We start from the raw sequence: 23,851 nt of genomic DNA on the forward strand, positions 1-23,851 counted from the left end.
GAGGCTGCACCTCGAGTGCTGTGTTCAGTTTTGGGTCTCTCACTGCAAGAAAGACATTGAGGCCATGGAGCATGTTCAGAGAAGGGCAACGAAGATGGTGAGGGGTATGGAGCACAGGTCTTATGAGAAGCAGCTGAAGGAGCTGGGGTTGTTCCGTCTGGGGAAGAGAAGGCTCAGGGGAGACCTTATCGCTCTCTATAACTACCTGAAGGGAGGCTGTAGTCAACTGGGGGTCAGCCTCTTGTCTCTTGTAACTAGTGTCAGGATGAGGGGGAATGGCCTCAAGCTGCACCAGGGGAGATTCAGGCTGGATGTTAGGAAATGCTACTTTTCTGAACGAGTGGTCAGGCACTGGAATGGGCTGCCCAGGGAGGTGGTTGAGTCACCGTCCCTGGAGGTGTTCAAGAAACATTTAGATGTAGCGTTGAGAGATGTGGTTTAGTGGGGTTATTGGTGATAGGTGGATGGTTGGACTGGATGATCTTGTAGGTCTTTTCCAACCTTGGTGATTCTGTGATTCTATGATTCTATGATTTTCCTTGCTGAGCTACTAGACTGTAGAATTCTGAGAGCTGTGTACTTTTTGGTCTGAGCGTTTTCCAGCAGGTAGAAATGCCACTGTAAAATTCCTTTTGAAGCACCATCTGGAATAGATTTTTACCAAGATTTCTACAACTTAAGCTCTAATAAATGACAAATTTGAATCTTTATTCTCCCTTTGCAGGGCACAAAGTACTATCGTAGACATGTGAAAACTTTCCTGCTAGTACAGAGGATTAAAACATCAGAGATGTTTTCTATCTTCTTGTTCTCTTAACTCAGAAAAGTGTGTTGGGAAGCAGTTTGTAACCCTTAGCAGGGAGATGACAATGAGAAAGATATTTCTAAGATAGACGTTACCAGAATGATAACTTACAGATTATCAGTTCTCATATACCGGCTTTTTGATTATTTGATTTTTAATAATTTGAAATAATTTATCTGTTGGTCTGACAGTTTCTTTAAAAATTTTTAATGGCAAATTTTAAGGAAAAGACAATCAAATGTTTATACCAGAACAGAAACAGAACAGAAAAAAAAATAAAAAAATAAAAAAGAAATCCTATTGGCTCTCATAGGGAATTCTTCAGCTACGCCAACACCTGTTCTGAGAAACACTGTAGGGTACAAAAGCAATCCGCATTTCTGGCATGCCAGGTGACAAATCATTGATGTACAAATTGAATGAACCAGTTACAAGTTACTCTGCCAAATAAGATATTTATTAATAGGGAAGTGTTACTCACAGACCTGATGACTCATGGAAGACATTTTAATGTCACCATTTGAGGACTCTAAGTTTCTGGGGCAAATGAGTCAGACAAGTAGCAGAGTAAAGATCTTGAACTGCAGGAAAGAAGATCTTAGTTTATTCAGTACACTGGAAAATGTTACATGCTGGGATATTTCTCTGAAGACTAAAGAGGTCCTGATGAGCTAGCTGGTCATCAAGGATAACCTCATAAATGGAACTGAGGAGCACACAGACCAAATACATCAGAAGGCTGTCTTGACTCATTGGAGAACTCCTAATACAAAAAAAATAACAACCTTTCTGATTATGAAAGCACAAACAGGCTGTAGGAGGAATGTAAAAACACTGTTCAGGCATGCCCAAATGTAATTAGAAAAGAACTGAAACTGGGGAGGATGTTAAAGTCAACAAGAATGCCTTTTGTAGCACACTGATTACAAAAGAAAAACAATTAAGATAGGGGTTCACTGAAGGATGAGCTAAAGCCTTCTTCATAGGCAAGATCAGCCATCAGGCTTCCTAATAAAGTAGATTTAGTAGCAGAGTTTGGAGAGAGAGACATCTATCTCTCTCCAAGATCATAAGGATCAATATGGTGAACTACTCTATGTGTGAAAAACTGGATAGATCACTGTACTCAATGGGTTATGACACGCTATTCATGTGTATCAAGTCTACTGGTGTTTGTTAGGGGTTGTTACTGAGCCTCATACTGCTTATCATCTTCAACAGTGCCCTTGACAAAGGTATAGAATCTATATTCAGAAAGAGAGGAACAGCAAACTGGGAGGAACAGTCAATATATTAAGGGGAAGGGATGCCCTCAAAAGACACCTGACAAAGCTAGAGGCACTGGCTGACATAAAATTGTGCTTCTACATCATGCTTAAATAGTAGGGAAACGTTACTCTATGACTGTAGATGTCTCACTCTGACAATATCACTTATATGAATAGTAGAGTGACATAAAGATTAAAGTAAAACAAAAACAGCAAAACAAAAGACCAGAGATATCCAAATACCACTAGCAAATTTGAAGATATCTTCAAATATCTCCAAATTTCAAAAACTGTTTGAGCATAGAGTTTCTCATGCTAATATGATTTTCAGTCATCTCTTTTGCTTAGCTAACTAAGTAAGGAAAGTAATGTGTTAGACATTTTAGGGATAATATTTGCCAAATAGTTACATCCAGAAATATTCTAGCCTGGAAGAAGAACCGGTACACAATAAATAGCATAACCATCTGTTTATCTAGAAAGCTGTTAGTACACAGATGAGCTTAAAGTATAGGCTTTCTGTTTGTTTTCTTGTGATTTAAGAAGTACAAACAATTTTTTTTGCCAATATTGTAGTGTGTATATGTAGACAAATAAAGTATACAAACTGTTTTCACAGATAAAAAATGTCATTCTAAAACCAACAACTTTTGCTTGCTTCTTTTTTTGATCACAGTTAGAAGCAATAAAACATGTAAATTTCCTGACTTGCTGGGAATTTAATATTTCCAGCCATTTTTCAGAAATTGGCATACCCTATAAAAAGTTAGATTAAATCCAGCTATATCTGAAGGGCTTTTTGTGCTCTTACATTCTTAACACTACATCTTTTATTAGCTATTTAAGGGGAAACCCTAAAACCTGTATGTTAGAGAGGATGTGGGAGGAGATGAAAGAAACAGAAGGTATGCATGCAACTTAAAACCCAAACTAGAAACTATCATAAGCCATTTTTGAGAACAAAATGTGAAGATAAACAAGCAAAGAACCTTTTACAGATCTGGAAAACGCAATCAAAGGTAAGCTTTAGAGATGAATTTGAGACACAAATATCAATTTTCTTTTGACTGTGACTGTTTTGAAATGATACTACACCCCTGACCCATATTCTAAGCTTTCAAAAGTACATATGTGGAAATAGTGTAAATGTAGAAAAACATTGTTGTCTGATAGACAACTATTTTCTTCAATTCTAACTTCAATTTTTTTTTAAGCTAATCTTTGAACAGTGACATATTCCAGGCAGCAGTTCAGCAGTTCAGCTCAATTTGACATAGCTTACAAAAACTTTCTTCTTTTGGTCTTAGATGTTCTCTTTTCTCTCTCTCTCTCTTTTTTTTTTTTTTTAGCCATATATGAATCCTCATTAAAAAGCTAATAATCCAGTTTGCAACATATATTCTAAATACATGTTCTAAATGGCAGCATCTGAAACTTATCTGCTCCCCCAATGCATTCTTAGCTCTATCCTATGCAAAGCAAATAGAAATTAATTAATAACAATAATAACAGGAATAATAAGCTGCCTAATTATTTTCTTTGAAGGTATTTATCTTTTTAGTGAGATAGGATTGTCAGGTGGGGCAGTTAATTACCTATACAGTGAGGAACTATATTAAGAAAGTCCTTAAAATAATGTAATTGCAGGGATATTAAAGTGATTTTTTTAAGAAAGTATAGAGCTACTTACTGGTGGTAACATTTCATGCAGGTTTGCTTAGACTAATGGGTGGGGAAAAAAACAGTTACAGTACTGGAAATTCTTAATAAGAAGTACATAGGCTCATTAGGACTATATTCACTCTTCAGCACTAAGTAGTTTTATAGACTGGTGCTCTACTGAAATAAATCTGAAATCATTTGTCCAGCCCTTTCATACTGGTGTCACTCTTCATTGCTGAACTAGCTTAAAAACATTATTGAGAACCCTATCAGTTGGCTATTAGTTTTCTGTACCTCACTGCAAAACATCAAAGTAAAGCCCTAAGACTAAGCTCTTGGCTTTTTGAACCTCTATTTGTTGTTGTCATATGCTTATTTACAGCACTGAAAATTCTCATGAACTGAACTTATTTTGCAAAGTTATTGAAACAATCCTAATAAACTATATCTGCTGTTTTTTTATTTTTATTTTTTTTCTGCTGAATGCAGAAAGCATTTTTTTCATCTACTTAAGTAGTGAATTTTTATTGCTTTACAAGAGACCTGAGAGCCAGTGATTACTGAGAATTACTGCACAAGCAGCTTCCACTAAGTAGATGATTATATAGATCCTTTCACGCTCCTATATTAACTTAAATGCTGATTATTGTGGTTCTTTTTCATTTTCTTTCTTTCATTTTTCTTTTCCTTTCTTTTTTTTTTTTTACCTTAAGATGGTTCATATGGGTTCAAGTCATAGCATGTAAAGCGTAAATGTGCTACTGTAGGGTATACTTTATATACCACGGAGCTTATTGGTGGGAAAATCCTGATATCCAGGATTAGCTTCACACTGTGATTAACTTTTCAGTGGCAGAAGGATGGGATTTTTAATTCTAGGTTTTAATAAGTTTATGTCAGTTATCAGTTGAACACTTTCGTTAGAAATGTGCTGCTCCCATATGAAATGTCTTTATTCTACATCTGCTTCTTTTTTCAGCTTCCCATAAACCAATTCTTCAAATAATTCCTCTTTGTTAAAGGGTTCATTTCAAAATAAACTACCCAAGGTTTTCAAGCTTAAGTGTTCACAATTTGTTTTCTCACCAAGTGAATTTTCTCTTGAATCACACGTGACTGTTAATGCTGTGACCACTGTTAAACAAATCAAGCCAGTTTGTGTTTTACCTGTACATGTTCATCTGGGGGGGAAGAGAAGTAAAGTGATAAATAATGAGGACCTAAAAGTCAGCAAATGTCACAGTTTTAGAAACTTACTGGCTTAAAACCTGTTATTAATTTTGGGATATTAGTGAAATAAGAACAATCAAGCTCAGAAAAAGCATATCTATCTAGTTTTAAGTGTTAACATTTGAATCCCAAGCTGACCAATCATTCATCAACCAGCATTTGCCTGGGTTATTCAGTCTGTGAAACATGGTACCTCTCTGGTTATGAAATAGTGTTTTTTCTTTTTATTATTATTATTATTATTATTATGTGATATGCTAAATTATTGAAGCTTTCTAGTGATACTTTCACTGAAATAGATATAGGTTTCCTGTAGAGCTCTTAAGGCTTATGTATTCAAAAACTATTCCACCTAGCTAAGTTATTCTGTCTCAGAAACACTCATTGATTTGATTGAATTATAGCTTACTCAAACTCACATCCTCTTTCCATCTATCCAAGTGCCACATCTATCTACCACACGAGCTGCTTTCACCACCAAGTACTAAAATTATAGTCATGATAAAGCTAAGTGCAAAAGCAAATTGTTGGCCTGTGGATATTGATCCTCACATTTCAACAGTTAGATATTATTTACTTTAATGCATATGTGACAATAAGGACTTCTGTGCAAGGGCCTGGGAAGAGTTGACAAGTTCACAAAAGAAAATGCTGTTCAAAGTTATACCAAATGCAGCACAAAGAATTGTGTACTATGCTCAAGCATAAAAATAAACTTATATATAAGTATGTATGCTAACTTGGTCTAAGCCCATCTACAGTGGGCAGCTTCAAAACTGTAACTTGCTTACAAGTGGCTATCCTGAAAAATCTATGCCTGCTTGCCTGCATTTTTCTGCAGAGAGGTACAGTAACATTAGTCTAGCCCTAAACTATTCTGTGAGGATTACTATACTATTAGAAGTCAAATTCAAAAAAGCAGCTTCTCTGGGGAATAGTCATAAGTGTTTTGTGAGCTAACTATTTTAAGAACATCCAATAACACTGCAAATTGCAGAAGTAGACCTTCCATTATAAATCACTTGTTTCTTCAAGTGGTGCTCTGTTTTCTAATTAATTGGTCATAGAAGGCTTGCAGAAACTTGAGGTCGGAAATTGCAGAAAATTATGGGAGAGTAGCTGAGTACTTCAAACCAGCCATAAAAGAACAAAGGTTAAATTCTGCCTTTGAGCAGTACTCATGTTGGGCAGACTATAGCCTGAAAACATTCACTTTATGAAATAAACTTCAGCTATTTTTACTCAGCACAGAGCATGGAAAGGCAGATAATTTACTGCAGCTGAGTAGATACTTCTTTTGTTTTGTCACTATTGCTGTTTTAAACTAGAAGAATGAAGAATAAGAGATCCAAGCCAGCAGGGAAATGTTAATGCCATAAATTAAGAATTTTGAAATGCTGCACAAATTGAGCAAACAAAGGGAAAGCATTATTTAAAAAAAAAAAAAAACTCTAAGAGAAAAAGAAAGGATTCTTATAATTATAATAATAAATGAAAAATTAGAAGAAGTTATGGGATGAGCTTTCATCACTGTGACTTCTCCACCTCAGTAGGTCTCCTGAAGTGGAACTGCAGTGGTCTCTGTAGAAGAGGCAGAGGCCAGAGAATGGGAACCATAGATGAAATAATCAGGTGAGATAACCTCTTAAAGGAGGCAGAGTTTAGAAGTGGCCAGAAGTACTCATCTCATCCTCTTTGCTGCTGATGAAGTCTGATCTTATGTGAAACGTCTTGCCCTCGGCGGCGCCATCTGTTTGGAAAGCAAATACAAGTTCTGCATCACTAGGGGGCACACGATAGTAACATGTTACCGCTCATAATGAAGTGACTGACTTCACATTTGTTGGAGAAGAAAAACAAACCCACTTTTTTTTTGTTTTGACATTTGTGCACTATGTGAAAAACATTGGTTATCTTTCCTTGTACCTGGTACATTAAAATGTTTTTTTTTTTTTTTTACTATTTCTCAAATAAAAAGAGTGAGATTTGTACTTCTTTTTGCATATTATTTTGCTCATTAAGTAGGCACACTCTAGTCTTTACTAGAGAGCAAACTTGTAAAGAAAAAGCAGAGATTATTTAGCCTTAGTGACCTCAAGCTGTCTGAAGACTGTGTGGCTTTCTTAATAAACCCCAGTGCCCACACAGTAGTTTGCCTGGTTAAAAGTAAGCTTGACTTGATTGATGTGAAAAAAGCAAACAAACAAACACAAAACAACAACAAAAAAAAACAATAAACTCTAAGCCAGCCAAACCTAATACTCAAAAAGTTAGCAAGAATAAACATTATTCCAGAATGAATTGCTCTTAAGTGCAATAAGCTTTACCTGTACTGATTACCTAAGGAGAAAAAAAATCAAAAGTACTGCAAAATATTCCAAAATTCCCTGTAAAGCAATTCTAGTCATGGCTCCTACATGGCTGGCATCCTTTGCCCTTAATGTGTTTAACAAAATTGTACATGAAAGGTCCATTGAGTCCATCAGGTTGCTTGGCTAGGATCCCAGGACAGAGAGTTGGCACCAGGTAGGACTGACAAATTGTGGCTGTTCAGTATGTGATAGGATTTATATCACCAACTATCACAGTTGATGGGAATTTCTCATTCAATTTCACTGAAATGATTTCTCTTAGCAGAGGTTTACTTTGTGAGAGGCTTTGCAGCTGTTATATCAGCTCCATATATAAAATGTGTGTGTGTATATTTCCACATATATGTATTTATACTCAAAAGGAAAATTTGAGACAATGACATGGCATTCAAGTTTTCTTGTATGGTGGAATACAGTACAAGGTCAGAGGAGCGCAAGCCAATTTCAATCTATGTTTTGTTGTGATCCCCTCCCACTCAGCCTAAGTTTTCAAACATTGGTTTAAATATTAACTTCCTCCCTTATGACTGTCTATCATTTTTATTAGCATTGCTTTTAAAAGACATTAATATTTTTGGTCTGTTATATGTTATCAACCATCTGCACAAAGCAGCTGAAGCAGTTGGTATTTTCATTTTCTTTTTAAAAAGAGATTAGATACTTAGATTTTAAAAGTAACCTTAAATTTTAAGAACAAAAAATTAAAATATCAAGCATTTCAAAATTAAACTAATATACTGAATATTTCTGGTATTGCTGCTGTTTTTTTTTGTTGTTGTTGCTGTTAAAAAAAATACTCAGAAAAATTGAAAAAAAAAATCTGGAAAATTTATTTAATTAATTCTTCAGAGTGTAAACCATGTAAAGCACTGCTTGTGACACTCATACTATTTAGCCATTGTTCTATATTGCCATATCAATTGTTTTACAGGAAAAGTTTCTAGGTTCACCCCAGTTCTACACAATCTGCCATTAAAGACCTGTGTGACATTTAATTAACATCAATAGAATGGTAAAAGAAGGGATCTCTAGAGATTATTGGTCCAAAGCCATTGCTCAAATAGGGCCACCCAGAGCAGGGTGCCCAGGCCCACGGCCAGGCGGCTTCTGGAGATCTCCAGGGAGGAGACCCCACAGCCTCTGGGCAGCCTGTGCCAGTGCTCCGTCACCTGCTCAGCACAGAAGTGCTGCCTGCTGCTCAGAGGGAGCTCCTGTGCTCCAGGTTATGTCCATTGGTGTCCATTGGTGTCAATGGACACCAATGCGAAGAGCCTTTCTCCATCTTCTTTACACCCTCCATTCAGGTATGTATAGAAACTGATGAGACCCCTTGAGTCTCCTCCAAGTTGAAGAATACTAGCTATCTGTAATCCAAGTGAATTTTCATACCTCTGTAGGAGTATTTGTGTCCGAAACAATCTTGATTGATTTTACTGTCTGTACGTTGTGGTTTAACCCTGACAGATGGCTAAATTCCACACAGATACCCAGTCACAGTCTCCAGGTGGGATAAGGGAGAGACTGGGAAAGGTGAAAGTATGAGAACTCATAGATTGAGATAAAGACAGCTTACTAGGTAGAATGAAAGCTGCATACAAGCAAAGCAAATCAGGGAATTCATTCACTGCTTTTCATCAACAGACAGATGTTTAGCCACTTTCAGGAGAGCAGAGCACATCACATGCAGTAGTTTCTGGGGAAGACAAATACCACCACTCCAAACGTTCCCCACATTTCTCCTTCTTTTCTACAGGTTTTATTGCCGAACATGACAGTTTACAGTATGGGATGTCAGTCTGGGTTATCTCTTTTGTCCATGTCCCCACTCAGCTCCTTACACTTCCAGCTCTTCACTGACAGGGCAGAATAAGAAGCACAAAGGTCCTTGACTCTGTGTAAGTACTGTTCTACAATAACCAAAAACATTGGTATTGTGTTGGTGTCACTATTCACTATTTTCATCAAAATTCCAAAACACAAAATATCGTTATATGATGAAAAATAAGTCTATCCCAGCCACAGCCAAGACACTGTAAAACAGTAAAACCAGGTAAATTATATCTTATCTACTTCAAGTGGATCAGAATAAGATTATTTTAAAATTTCTCTTGGATGAAAAGTTTCTGTTACTTTTTTTTTTTTTTTAATTATCTGAGACATTGAGGCAACTTGTATGGCTTTACCAGGTTTAAAATACATTAATTTATTGTGAAATTTGAATCAAAAATATGCTAAAATGGTACATAATATAAAATGTCAATGTATTTAGAATACACTTTTCTGTAGATGCTCTATTATTAACGTCATATTCCAAGTTTAAGAGCATTCAGGAAAATAGTCTAGGATTTCAAAGAACGAGTAATTGACTCTAATTTGGCATTCATTGAAAGGTCTTTCCAGTTACTTAAAAAGGCACCGATTTCATAGACTATCTTCCAAATTCATGTTGGCAATAAGTCATTAGCTCCACATTCTAAACATGAAAACCAAGGAGTGACATCACTAATCTAGAGAGAAGCTGTGTAATTGCAAGCAATTTATTTATGAATTTCAGATAATTAATTTGATGGAAGGTTTTTCAGTGTTTCTTTTCCATGTCAAATACTGGCTTCTGCTAAAATTTTCTATTTTGGAGTGCTTCATTTTTGCCTATCAGAAATAATGAGTGCTTTTGCTGTTGTTGCTGCTGTTTTGTTTCTCTAGCTTACAATAGATAACATCTGACACTTGCAGGCAGCAGAATAGTAGTGGCTATTACTCTAAAGATGTATTCATTGGCTCATCTAAAATTAACATGTAATGGTTAATAGCATACCTATTCAAGAAATAAATGGCTGTATATTATTTCCTTTTCTTCCTTCTTTTTTTTTTTTTTTGTTAGATTTAGCAGTTTCCAGGTCAAAAATATATTTTTTAAAACAAAAAAGATACTTTTTATGTATCAACATAAAAAACAGCATAGTTATTAAAACTCTCTTGACAGCTACATGTTTACTGCATATTCTCTGGAATTTTTTAAAAGAAAGAAAATATGCATCTTGTACTTCATATATATGATGCCATATACATACTTGGTGGTTAAAGGGGTGGGAAATCACAATAAATAACCTTCTGACTCAGAGACTTCTGAAATCTAATGCAGAAATTACAGCTTAAAAATGAATATGGGACCAAAAATGCCAACAATGCATTTAGTGTCCACATCACTCAGATCATAATGAATATCTTAAATAGCATCTAAAATCAGTGAAAAAGGCTCCACCGTCTACATTTTGCTCTCTGTTCCTTCACTGTAGCTATACAAGAACCAATTATACAAAAGTAAAAAGGCTACTTCTTTTCTACTATTAACATCTTTTCAATTTTTTTTATCTCTTTGATTTGAAAATTTCTGCCCACTGTTTCTTTTTCTTTGAGTCATAATAAGGAATCCAATTCAGAGAGGGCTCTTAAGTAAAAATAGTTACTACTATTGCAAACAATCTAGTAAAATAAATGAGATTATTCAATATAGTTCTCTTTTACCTGTTCATCTTTCCTGAATAACTATTGCTTTTCCATACTAGGTCAGACTTGTAAAACTTGATGTTAACTTGTGAAACGAAATCTAAACTTACAGTTCTTTTTAGCAGATGCAGCATTTTTGTGGGTTTTGTGGGGTTTTGTTTATTTCTGTTGCCACTATCTTATAATATGGTTTAATTGAAAGAATATTCTATCTTCACTTATTTTTTCAGTCATGTTGCAATATTCAGATGTTCACATTTGCCTCAAATATATTATTTGCATGATTAGATGATAAAATGAGAAAATATTCCATAGATCGTAACATAACCTGCTTCAATCCTGTCCATTTAGATTACTTCTACCTTTCTGTTCTTTACTTTTAAAATTGTTTTTATTCTGTAGTGTGATATTTATTAAAAACCTGTTCATCTTATTTGCATAATCAACTAATTGAGACGCATCAAATTAAACTTCATCACAAACTTTTTTTTCTTCTTTTCAAGGAAATGGACACTGTTATATTTTAATCCACGTTAGACATTATTTTCAACATTTTACTCTCAATTCAGTGCGCTCTTGGCAGAAGCAGAAATTGCATTATACATCTGCAGGGATGCATTTCTGTGTTAAAAATGTGTTTTTAAATGGATTATCATATTTTCTAGAAGACCAGTCATGACTGAGCTCCTTTTGCACTTAGCAGTATAGAAATTATTATCAAAATGTTTTACGTTTGTAGAGACACATTTTGCATTCTTATTATTCTTTGTAATATGATTTAGATGCCCTGTTTTTTTGAATTCTTGAGTCACACAACAGTGGCAAAGCATCAGACTTTGCAATAGGACTTCATAATTTTGTCAACATAGGTTGTGGAAATAAAAGTTGTTAATTAAGAGATAATTCCTGTTCACACATCTCCAAAATGATATGGGAACTGGGGGGAAGACTTCTTAGCACATAGGTTGCAAACAGGGACAGAGTTAGACAAGAAGTGTGGGCAAAACTTTCACTGAGACTCACGACCTGTCTGTCTGCATCAAGCTATCTGTAGTTCAGAGGTATAAATGCATATACATATACACAAATATAATCGATCTTGATGCATAAACTTTGCATAAACTAGGCAGGACACAGTTATGCAATTTCTTCTGTTTTTCCATTACATTTAATTTTCACTGACAATTTTCCCAGTTAGAGATAGTCATAAGGTAATTATTTTAAATTTTTTTTAGCAGGAGTTGCTGTCTTGCTTACATGATAGCAGGTCTCATAAGGCTTTACTACAGCTAAGCACCCCACTACCAGTTTCAATGGAGAGAAAAGCTAGTAAACATTAGTAACTGAAGTTCTGTGTTAGCATTTTTTGCTTTTTTTTTCCATTTTATTTCAAAGTTCAGCATGTATTTATGGTTTTTTTAGGAGGTGAATAAATACTAAGAAAATCAGATGGATGTGATTTATTGGTAAGAATGCTTAAATGTAAACTAAAATTTTTTTGAGTAGAAGGCTAGAGGCATAGTATTATTAAAGGAATTGCAACTCTTTGTTAGATTCAAAAGACTAAGACCCTAAAACATTTAAATGTGGAATTTTAAAAAGTCCTGGGAAGGAAAAAAAAAAAAAAGAAAGAAATTAATATATTAGAGGAACCGCTAATCTAATGTTGTTCAATATTTTTGACAACTCAAGGAAGGCCCTGTGGCTGAAGAATTACTTCTAATCTTTTGTTCCCTTTCTAGATTGTATTTTATTAATGTTTTCTTCTTTATCACAGTATGAAGGAGCAGAGTGCTTTTATCTTTTATTTAAAATTAATGAGCAGCAGGTTGCTTCACTAGGAAAGAATATCAGAAGTAAACTTTTACATTTAGAAAAGGAAACAGATTTGTTAGCAGATTTGATTTTCAGTTCTGGGTATCCCTGGTTTCTAAGGTAACTTTTGACAAAATATTTAAAATGTTTCTGCTGAAGTTCCTCCATGTTTATGTGATAATTATATTTGCAAAGTAACCTCTTATGTTTTTTTAGGTGCCTTAATTAAAATCTACATGGTGATATCAAAAATTTGAGGCAATAACATGGAATTTTGAACTAATCAGAGGCTCCTGGTTACATATCTTCCATTCAGTTCAGATGTGGTGAAAAGATGTCATCTTCTAAAAGTGTTTGACATTGTTTGTATGCTTTGCAATTTCAAATTAATTGCTCTCCAGTTGGACCTGGAACAAACTCATTGTTAGAATATGCCTGCCACATCCTACAACATTCCTTTCATCGTTAGGTAAAAATATAGAGCTTTTCCCACAAACTAGGACCTGGGGAATACCTCAGAGTATCGTATCTCCAAAAACAGGCAAGCTTATGATTTGTAATATGCCTAAGGCTGGCTGGAGTAAAGTGTCCATCCTATGAAAATTTACAAGTTAACTAGACTTTCCCCATACTTTTGAAGAGTCTCATAATTCTGCAGATGAAGTTGCCTTTCTCTTGTGGTACAAGATGTTTGTGAGCCCATTACACTCACATGCAGACATTTGAGAGCCTGGGACTGCATGTGCTGTCCTCAGCTCAGCAGTCCATCTCTCCCACCCTCCCTCTCTACCATCCTTTCCCTAAAGTGCTGCTCTTGTCAAAATCTCAGCAAATACTGTCTGAATTTATCAGCACCATTAGATGTTCATAAAGGTACATTATTGGAAAATAAACTATTTATTCTGTTCAAATGAAGCAGTCTGACAATTAGAGAGGCTTTAAGCTATAAATAAATATTAAATAGTTAAATACACATGTAGTTAAATATTTAACTACAAGCATACTTTCTCCTCCAAGTAAAGTTGAAATATATAGGTGTGGTTTTTTTATATCTTTGATTAGTAGAATGATACTCATTAAATCAATTGTACTTAGTCATGATTAAAGATATGTTTTTCATTTTCGAACAGCCACTGAAATTTCTATATGAAAGCAGCAAATATATCCAAGTGCCAAGAAAATATTTTGAAATGCTGTCTCTGTAAGAATCTAATGTGGATTACATATCTAAGACATTAGACTACATAGGAAATATGTTTTTGCAAAAATAAGAAAAATGAAAATTTGATGTTGAATTAGAGATAATTAGAAGAAAATCATGCACATCATTTTTGCAAAATTTGCATGTTTAATTGCAAATTAACATTGCTTCTTAACAGATGACACTGCAGTCATCTGCAGTACATCTTCCTTGACCTGCTGGCCACGCTCGTTTTAATTCACACCAGGATACCATAGGCCTTCTTGGTAATCTGGGCACACTGCTTGCTCATGGCCAACCTGCTGTCCACTCAGACACCCAGGTTCTTCACTGTAGAGAATCATACATCCCTGTGAATGTCATAGAATATTTAAAATGGATCATACGGCTGTGCCCAAGTCTTGCTGAATTGAGCACAGCCAGTATTTCAGCCACTCCTCCCAGCTTTGTATCATCAGTAAACTTGCTGGAGGTGCACTCTATCCCTTCATCCAGGTCACTGATAAAGATTTGAAACAAGACCAGACCCACTACTGACTCCTGGAGAACACTGCTATTAACAGACCTCCAAGTAGATTCTACACCACTGATTACAGCCATTTGAGCTGTGCCAGTCAGCCAGTTCTCAACCCACCTCACCGTCCACTCATGTAACAGACACTACTTAAGCTTAGCTATGAGAATGTTTTGGGAGGCAGTGTCAAAGGCCTCACTGAACTTAAGGTACACAATATTCACTGCTCTCCCCTTATCTTCCCAGACAGTCATAGAATAGAATCATAGAATCACAGAATGTCTTGGGTTGGAAGAGACCTTAGAGATAATCTAGTTCCAAGGTCCCTGCCATGAGTAGGGTTGCAATAGATCAGGCTGCCCAGGGCCCCATCCAAACTGGCCTTGAACATCTCCAGGGATGGGGCATCCACAACTTATCCAGAGAACTGGTTCCAGCACCTCAAGATCCTATGATATCACATGATAGAAGGCTACCAGATCAGTCAAGCATGACTTCCCCTTGCTGAATCCATGTTGACTGCTCCACAACAACCTTCTTATCTTCCACTTGCTAGGAGTTAGCATTCAAAATAAACTGTTCCATCACCATCCAGGGACAGATGCGAGGGTGACTGGTCTGCAGTTTCCTTGGTCCTCCTTCTTGCCCTTTTTGAAGACTGAAGTTACACTGGCTTTTCTCTAGTCCTCAGGTACCTCTCCCATTCTCCATGACCTTTCAAAGATGATGGAGCTGCTTGGCAATCACTTCTGCCAGCTCTCTTATCATTTGTGGGTACATCTTATTGGGACCCATGGATTTGTTGCTGATCAAGTTTGCATAGTTGATATCTGACCAGATCCTTTCTAACCAAGGGGAAATCTTCCTTTCTTCAGACTCTTCCTCTTACTTCCAGGGTCTGGGATTCCTGAGGGGCAGTGTTATCAGTAAAGACTGAAGCAAAGAAGACGTTCAGTAGTTCTCTCTTCTCAGTACCTTCTGTTATCAGGGCACCCACATCTCAAGACTGATGTTAGGAAGAGTTTCGCAAGGACAGAAATTCAGCAGTAAATTTAGAGACTGAGTGAGCACTTTGAGAACATCATAGAAAGATTTTTTAAATGTGAAAAAAATCCTTGAAGTGACCAAGGAACTAGGGTTTTTTAAATCAATAAGTGATTTTATTTTTATTGAAGACTTCATCTTCAAAATTCTTCTAAGATAATTTAATTTTTCAAAGTCCTTGGAACATGACAAGTTCACCCATGAACAATATAAAAAAGCTCAAGTACATTTATATGCATTTTAAGTGTTTTTGCCTTATAGTTCCAAATGAAATACTAGTTATTAATAGAATTGTGGAGAGGAAAATATCGCTCTTGATTTACTGTAGCATAGGATATTAAGGCATTCACTCATGTATATCTGGTTACTGATTTCTACTAAAGAAATTGAGGAAGTCTAGATCTCTACTAAGAGGGAGTAGGAGCATTTGAGGCCTCTCAGAAGAGCAATAACAGCTGTATTTCTTATTATAGTTTTATACTAATATTTAAATTATGTGTGGTTTTTTTTTGTTGTTGTTTTTTTTTGCTTGTTTGTTTTTCCTTAAGATAATCAAATGAGGGGAAGTACTTCCATTTAAAAAAAGACCAGGAAAATTCAGAAAAGAGAGGAAAAAATGTTTTAGACAATGATTATGAAAAACATTGAAAATTTACATCCTTTTCATTTTACTTTTTGATCCCTTCAGATTTTTAACAGGACATAAAAATAAACTATTTTCCATATAATTCTACAGAATTTGTAATGGAAATCAGAGCCTGTCTACTTTGTGTAGAATTACCTAAGTTCAGAAGAACTACTTTTGGAGATAAAAGCAGTGTAATAAAATCAGAAAATCTTTAAAGTGGGGTCAGAAAATCTTTAAACTAATGGATCTTAGTTCATATTCTATTAGTGAATATTTACATGGCAAAAAAACATTCAGGCTTTCTGTGTGTAGGTTGCCCTAGCTAAAGGACTCTTAGTCTTGCCCTCAGTGTATAGGTGATTATCTTTGTATCCCTAGTATTGAATACAAATTTAAAGCATTAGACTCACTCATCCTTTTCATTCAGTGCCTTCTGTGGCAAACAGTGATGTTTAACTTGATCAACAGTAGTGAACAGAAATCAGCTAAGACTGTAACCAGGAAATGTATGGTGCAATTTGTGGGATTATTTTTATGGAATTATTTTCCTGTGGCTAATTTAATCTTCAGCTACTTTAGTTTTTCAGTACAAACACTAAACACTACAGGTACCTCCTACAAGTGAATACAAATGAAAAACATCATTTGCATTTTCATTAGCATAGACATTTTGTTGTCTTGAAGTGTACACCAAATGACCAATCTATGCTAAGTGGCTGATGGCAATTACTTCTGAGATTAGAGAAAGATGCTATTAAACTAGTTAACCTCATTAGCCTTACTTGCATGAATTATAAAATAACTATAATCTTTGAAAAATTCATAAAGGAATATATACTTGGGGTTGAATTAAAATTATTTCAGTATCATGACACAAAGAATTATACCAGTAAAATATGGGAAGATTGTACGTGATATTTTGCATGAGCTTTACCTCCACAAGTAATCAAAGTGTGCATCTTATTTACTAAATGAGGACGCATAACCAGCTGCTTCTGAATTGTTATTTTATTAATAAGATACTTTAATAATGCTTTGGTTCCTCTTCATTTATTGTGTAAATACATGGCAGAACAGAATGAGTACAAAGGAAAATCTTTACTTTTCTTACCAAACAGATCTAAAAGACACTTCTGAACTAGTTACTGCTGCTATCTGCAATATTAGCAACAATTGAGGGAGTACCCTGTGCTGAAGTCATACCTGGGCTCCAAACACTAAGTATGCATGCTTTCCTTAGTAGTTAGAAAATACTCTAAAAACTACATATTCCTTTGTTTGTTTTTTTTTTTTGCTTACTTTTTCACTCTTTTTTTTATAATGTGAATTTCTAAATGATTCATTATGAAGATACATTAATGAGGAAGGTTTCCTGTACACAAAACTTCTAAGGTTTTTTTATTTTTTATTTTTTATTTTTATTTTATTTTAATAACAGTTACTCTCTCAGTTTGATCCCTTCATTTGCAGTGAAGGAAAGGAAAAGCCCTGTTTCTGTTCTTTATTCTATGGATCACTTCAGCATATTTTGGTGCTTAACGAAAAGTACAAAAACTCTGTGCAGATTCAATATCTAAGGGACTGTTGATTAGGCTTCAGTGTAGGTTGGACTTCCGTGACTGATGGAGCAGGATCTGAACAAGCTGTAGATCTTCAAACAGAGAAGTTTTCACAGGTTTCTGGCGATGAGACCCATCCTTGAGTCTTAAGCGATCACCTTGCCTCTTCCTTAAGTTGCTTCAAATAATTAACATTTTAAGGAAACACCTAGTTTAAATCAGCCTAACATCATGCTGCCTAATTTGCATAGTGTTAGTACTTCTGTGCTTGTTTGGAAGACATACTGAATTACATAAAACATTGAGAATATGAGTTTTAATCATGTCCAGAATAAAGAAAAATACCAATTGCATAAAAGACTCCAGTAAGTGTATAACAGTTCTTGAGGTGCGGCCTCAGCAGTGCTGAGTACAGGAGATGATCACCTCCCTAGTCCTGCTGACTGTATTATTTCTAATACAAGTCAGAATGCTGTTGGCCTTCTTGCCCATCTGGGCACACTGCTGGCTCGTGTCTAGCCAGCTGTTGACTAGTACCCCCAGATGCTTTTCCTCCTTGTAGCTTTCCAGCTTCTCTGCCCAAAGCCTGTAGAGTTGCATGGGGTTGTGATCAAAGTTCAGGATCTCACATTTAGTCTTGTTAAAGCTCATAGAGTTTGTCTCAGCCCATTGATCCAGCTTGTCCAGATTCCTCTGTAAGGCCTTCCTACCTTACTGAGGATGCACTCAATCCACTCATCCAGACAATCAATAAGGATATTAAACAGGACTGGCCCCAGTACTGACCCCTGTGGACCACCTCTTTTGACTGGTCACCAGCTGAATTTAACTCCACTCACCACTGCTCTCTGGGCCTGGCTATTCAGACATTTTTTTTCCTAGAAAAGGGTACACCTATCCAAGACATGGGTTTCCAGCATCTTCAGGAGAATGCTGTGGGAGACAGTGTCAAAAGCTTTGCTAAAGAGTAGGTAGATTACATCCACAGCCTTGCCCTCATCCACTAGATGGGTCACCTGGTCATAGAAGATCGGGTTGGTCAAGTAGGTCTTGCCTTTCATGAATCCATGTTGTCTGGGCCTGATACTCTGGTTATCCCACACATGCTGTGTGATTGCACTCAAGATGATCTGTTCCAAGACCTGCCCCAATACCAAGGTCAGGATGACAGGTGTCTATTTCCCCAGATCCTCCTTCTGACCCTTCTTGTAGAATGGTAAGTTTCCAGTTGTTTAGGACCTCCCCAGTTGACCAGGACTGGTGATAAATGATAGAAAGCAGCTTGGTAATCACTTTTGGCAGCTCCCTCAGTATCCCTCAGGTGGCTCCCATGTGACACCATGGATTTGTGACAGTGCAGGTGGAGTAGCAGGTCACTAACTGTTTCCTCCTGAATTGTGGCAGGTTTATTCTGCTCTCCATCCCTCTTTTTAAGCGCAGGGGGCTGAGTACTCAGAGGACAGCTGGCATAACTATTATAGGCAGATGTAAAAATGGCGTTGAGAATTTCAGCCCTTTCCTCATTATTTGGCGATAATGTTCCCCACGGCATCCAGTAAATAGATAGAGATTCTCCTTGATCCTCCTCTTGATACTAAAATATTTTTAAAACCATTTTTTATTATCTTTAACAATGGTAAACATATTAAATTCTTGCTAGGTTTTCACCTTTCTAATTTTCCCTCTGCATATTCTAGCAACTTCTGGCACCTCTTGGCTTCATCCCAGTTACCTGAAGTGGTGTAGGACAAGGACTCAGAACTATTCACTGAGGTCTTTCCCGTTATGGCTTGGACTTGTTGTTATAAACATTCTAGTTAAAAGTAGTTCAGAGGAGCAATAGATTGCAACTGCATAATGCCTTTTCTAAGTCTCTTCTGACTCTCTTCTTTTCACACAGATTATATCACACTTATTATAATGGCATTGAAGCACTTTTCAGTATTAAAGATGACAATTACACTGATGATTTTTATAATTGTATTTTTGCCTGCCACCAGTTGGCACAGAATCCTCTCAGCTGCTAGCTATGGGCTATGATATTGCCAATAATTTCAAAGGGTGAGAAACCAGCAGTGTTTCAGTTCAGGGACCACCCAAGCATATGCCCCTTTGGCTAGTGCCTTCGTTCGTCAATTATAAGATTTTATCTTTGAATGCTTCTACATGCCAATTTAATTGTTGTCAGAAGGCTGGTGCATGTGGATGCAGATGTGTAGCACTGCTACAGTTTGCAAGACAACAGACAACAATAGGATAAAGTAGGTGAAAATGCCAGATATGTGTGGAAAATGTGAGGATATGAAGCTGCTTTGAGATTCTATAACATTATCTGAGTACAAGGAAAATATACATGGTAGGACTATATACTTCAGAATAGACATTTGTCTATTAAAAATGACTAAAAAAGCCAGGAAATTATTTGTAGCCTGTTAGCCATTTCATCAAACTGCAGGTTCATCTATGTTAAAAATATATATTTTCCAAGAAATTAAACCTTTTCATGAAGAAAACAATAAAAACTTTTCCTTGTTTATTTACTTGGTGAATCCATCAACACTGACATTAAAAGTATATTTTGAAAAAATATCCATTAATCATAAAGCTGATTTTCAGGTACATTCTTTAGGAGATTCTGAAATATGAAGTTACAGAGTTGAGAAGTTTGTATTGCCATGTACATTTATGTATAAGGGAATTAAAAATTCTGTCACCAAAAATGTAATGATCCAGAAAATGACAAGTTAACCTTCTCCACTCAGCAGGATATGGACACATGAATACAATAGGTATTTAATGCAGCTGAGATATTGCCTCGGTTGGTTTAAATTTGCATGGCTTTGTGAAATTAACTATTACTTTCAGGATCTGAGAATCATCAGCATGAAGATATTCCATTCCGACCTATCTAAACTATAAGGTTACATTAAGCAAAAAATATAACAAACAACAACAACAGCAAAAAACAATTGACATAACATACAGAGTGATAATATGAGCAAGATCTCATATTAAGAATATGAAATAAGAGCACTGGACAAACCAGTAAAGGCATTTCTTAAGCCTCTCAAAATGCAGATAAGATCCTTGATTTCTCCAGCATCTCTCTTGTTCACCATGATGGTTCAAAGCTTACTGAGATCATCCACGAAATAACATCAGCCAGTTCCCTTACCACTCATGGGTACACGATGAGATCATGGACTTATGGGCCCCCAGTTTGTTTATGAATCTATTTGTTTAACTTACCTTTTAACTTTCTTTAGAGTTTCCTCTGTTTAAGGTTATTTGTCTATAGTAGATTGCTCTTTTGGTAGAGACTTGACTTAGCTTCCTCTACTTTTAGGTATTTGATTTTCCCCTAAAATTGCATATGAAAACATTTAAGTTTTTTCAATACCATGGATATAGTAAGCTGTGAGACCTCTGATGGGCATCTGCTGCTAAAATGAGGAAAATAACAATTATACTTTAAGATTTCAGAATGTGTTTAGAACCTAAATTAAGACCAAGAAAGTACAGAATGACTTTATTTGTATTTCATGTAGCTGCAGTAAAAAAATATAGTTAGTTAAATATAAGTATTAATTAGAGTTAATTTAATACTATATTAAATCAGACTTTTATGTTCATGATAGAAACTATCCCCAGTAAAGTCAAGAGAAGTTTTGTTATCAGAGTACATGGAACTAAAATTGCATCTTTTGTCACCAAATGTTTCTGTGTTCTGTTAAGGGAGAAAGGCAATATGTACAACAATAATGAGTGTACATATCTAGAAGAAAATCTTACTTTTTGTTATTTCCCCAGGCAATTTTATGACCCATGCTATTCCAAAAATGGGACAATTCCAACCTTCTTAACACTTCACATACGCCTACTCTGTTGGTAGTACTATTGTTTTCAAAAATGCCCTAGATATGTCATCTCAAACAAATGCCATGAGCCCCCATTTGTTAATCTGAATTAATGAGCAGATGATGTCCAGTTAAATTTGAAAAAAACAATAACTGTGTATTGTTAGGGTTGATTACATATAAATATTGCATGTTTTGACAAATAAGTCCTTTATCATTAAAATTAACTATACTCTTCCTGCTTACTTAAGCATTCTTAATGTATTTAGGGGTGTAAGGACAAAATTTGGACCAAATAGAAAAATAACCTGTTTTTCTGTTTTTTCTTAGTGTTTTTATTGTACTATTTTTGACACCAGAAACAACACATGTTGTGGTATTCTTGCAGTTTTATATTTAAAGGATTGGAAATAATGTGATTATTTGTTATTGAATATTGTCAAATAATAACTTAATATACTACTATTTTGATATTTCTATAAAGCAGAGGAGCTCTACTGAAAATAATTTAGAATTGTATATCAAGATTTTATCCACTCATCTGTGCTATTCAGATTCTATTTCATTGTTTTTGTTCTGACAGGATATTTTTAGTTGTTTTTATATTTTAATTATAGACAGTTTTAGCAAGTAAGTATTTCTTCAGACTTTAAAGATTTCTCTCAAAAGATTGGACATGGAGCCAAGGCCCTGAGACGTTTTAGTTTAAATTATAGAGCAGTGCTGTTTACCTTCAGTTCTTGTGAAGTTGTGGAGGTGATTGTCCTGGAGTATATTGAAAGGCAATTAGAGAACAAAGCTGTGAAACATAGGTTCAAGAGAAAGTCTAGCTGTAGTAATTTGATCTTTTTCTATAGAAAGTCATCTGCTTGGTGGATGAAAGGAAGGTGGTGGATGTAATCTTTCTGTTTTTCAGTAACGTCTTGGATATTATCTCTCATGATATCCTTCTGGACAAATTGTCCTGCTGTGAGATAAACAGGTTCACCCTATACTGGCTGATGAGCTGCCTTGACTGTAGAGCTTAAAGAGTTGTAGTGAATGGGGTTAAATCTGGCTGGCAGCCTGACACTAGCAGTGTTTCCCAGAGCTAAGTTCTAAGGTGAGTCCTGTTCAGCTTTTTAATCAGTGCTCACTTTCAGTTCCTTTGAAATATTTTCCCACATCTAGATTATGAACCCATTCTGGTATTTTAACTCTTACAAGACTAGAAAAACTTGCTTATGAGAATGAACCTCCTTGTAATTACAGTGTTGGCTGTGTAAGATTTTTTTTACATTCTTCATGCTTGTTTATTTTATTATTTTAACTTGAAACATAGAGCTCATGATGTTTTTCAACATTAAGAAATGATGGGTAGAGGTGATTTGACATTTGTAAAATACAAAATTCAAAAAAAACTTTATCTGAGAAAATGCAAGTGTGATTGTGTTACATCCAGAGATGGAATTATCTAATAAAAAACAAACAAACAAAAAAACACAATAGAAAACAAAAAAAAAAAGCAAAATAGGCTACAACAGACATGGAAAAGGCTGAAGTACTGTCTGAGACTACTTTCTGACTAGGGGAGGCGTGACTCAGGAGATAGAAAAAAGATTCACCTCCCTCGAAACCCACTGAGTGGGATGAGACAACTACTCAATGAATATTTTGCCTCAATCTTCGCTGGCAGACTGGTTTCTTATGTCTCTCATATCCCCAAACCTCACAGCCCTGAACCTCTTCATGGGAGCCAGGGGAGCAAAATCTTTCCCACTGAAAGAGAAGAGCAAGTCTGAGACTAACTCGGGAGACTCAATGTGCACAAGTCTATGGGGCTGGATAAGCATCCCAGGATCCTGAAGTAGCTGGCTGGCTGATGTGGTTGCCAAGCCACTTTCCATCGTATTTGAAATGTCATTGTTGTCAGGAAAAGTACATGATGACTTGAAAAAGGGAAAAATCACTCCCATTTTTAGGAAACAGAGAAATATTCATCTTTCAACACTGAATTGTACTCAGAACAGCTAAGACAATGCTGTAGAGGAACAATCCTCTTAGTGCTTTGTAGAATGGATGTCAGGGCTGAGGAAGTGTCATTTGGCAGGAGCACCAATAGTTGTTACACCTTTATCTGTGTTGCGAGAATTTTTTCTTATCATCTGGAGCTCTGTGGATTTCAGTTATCATATTTCCACTTCCTCATAGTCTGGGGATAATAGAAGTTGAGGGCTCTCTCTCTTTGCCCATGTACACAGCTTCTCCTATAAATGCCTGTTTGCTACAGTTTTGAAACCAAGCCCAAGGACAGAGGGTTAATCTTCCCCATTAGAAGCATCTCTCCAGCATTTGTTGCTGATTATCTAATGCGTTTACCAGTTATCTAGCTTTTCTCCAGGTAATCCAC

The 23,851-nt window shown here is 35.8% G+C and overlaps 1 long non-coding RNA gene across 1 annotated transcript in view; it reads left to right on the forward strand.

Annotated features, from left to right (window-relative positions):
• Positions 1,746 to 23,851, forward strand: part of LOC110395029 — a 58,532-nt gene continuing 36,426 nt past the window's right edge. Inside the window, exons 1-2 of the long non-coding RNA XR_002436110.1 lie at positions 1,746 to 3,092; positions 9,091 to 9,232. This is a non-coding gene — a long non-coding RNA (uncharacterized LOC110395029). The remainder of the gene's footprint in view (positions 3,093 to 9,090; positions 9,233 to 23,851) is intronic.

Source organism: Numida meleagris, chromosome 2, assembly GCF_002078875.1.
Source record: "Numida meleagris isolate 19003 breed g44 Domestic line chromosome 2, NumMel1.0, whole genome shotgun sequence".
Classification (NCBI taxonomy): Eukaryota; Metazoa; Chordata; class Aves; order Galliformes; family Numididae; genus Numida; species Numida meleagris.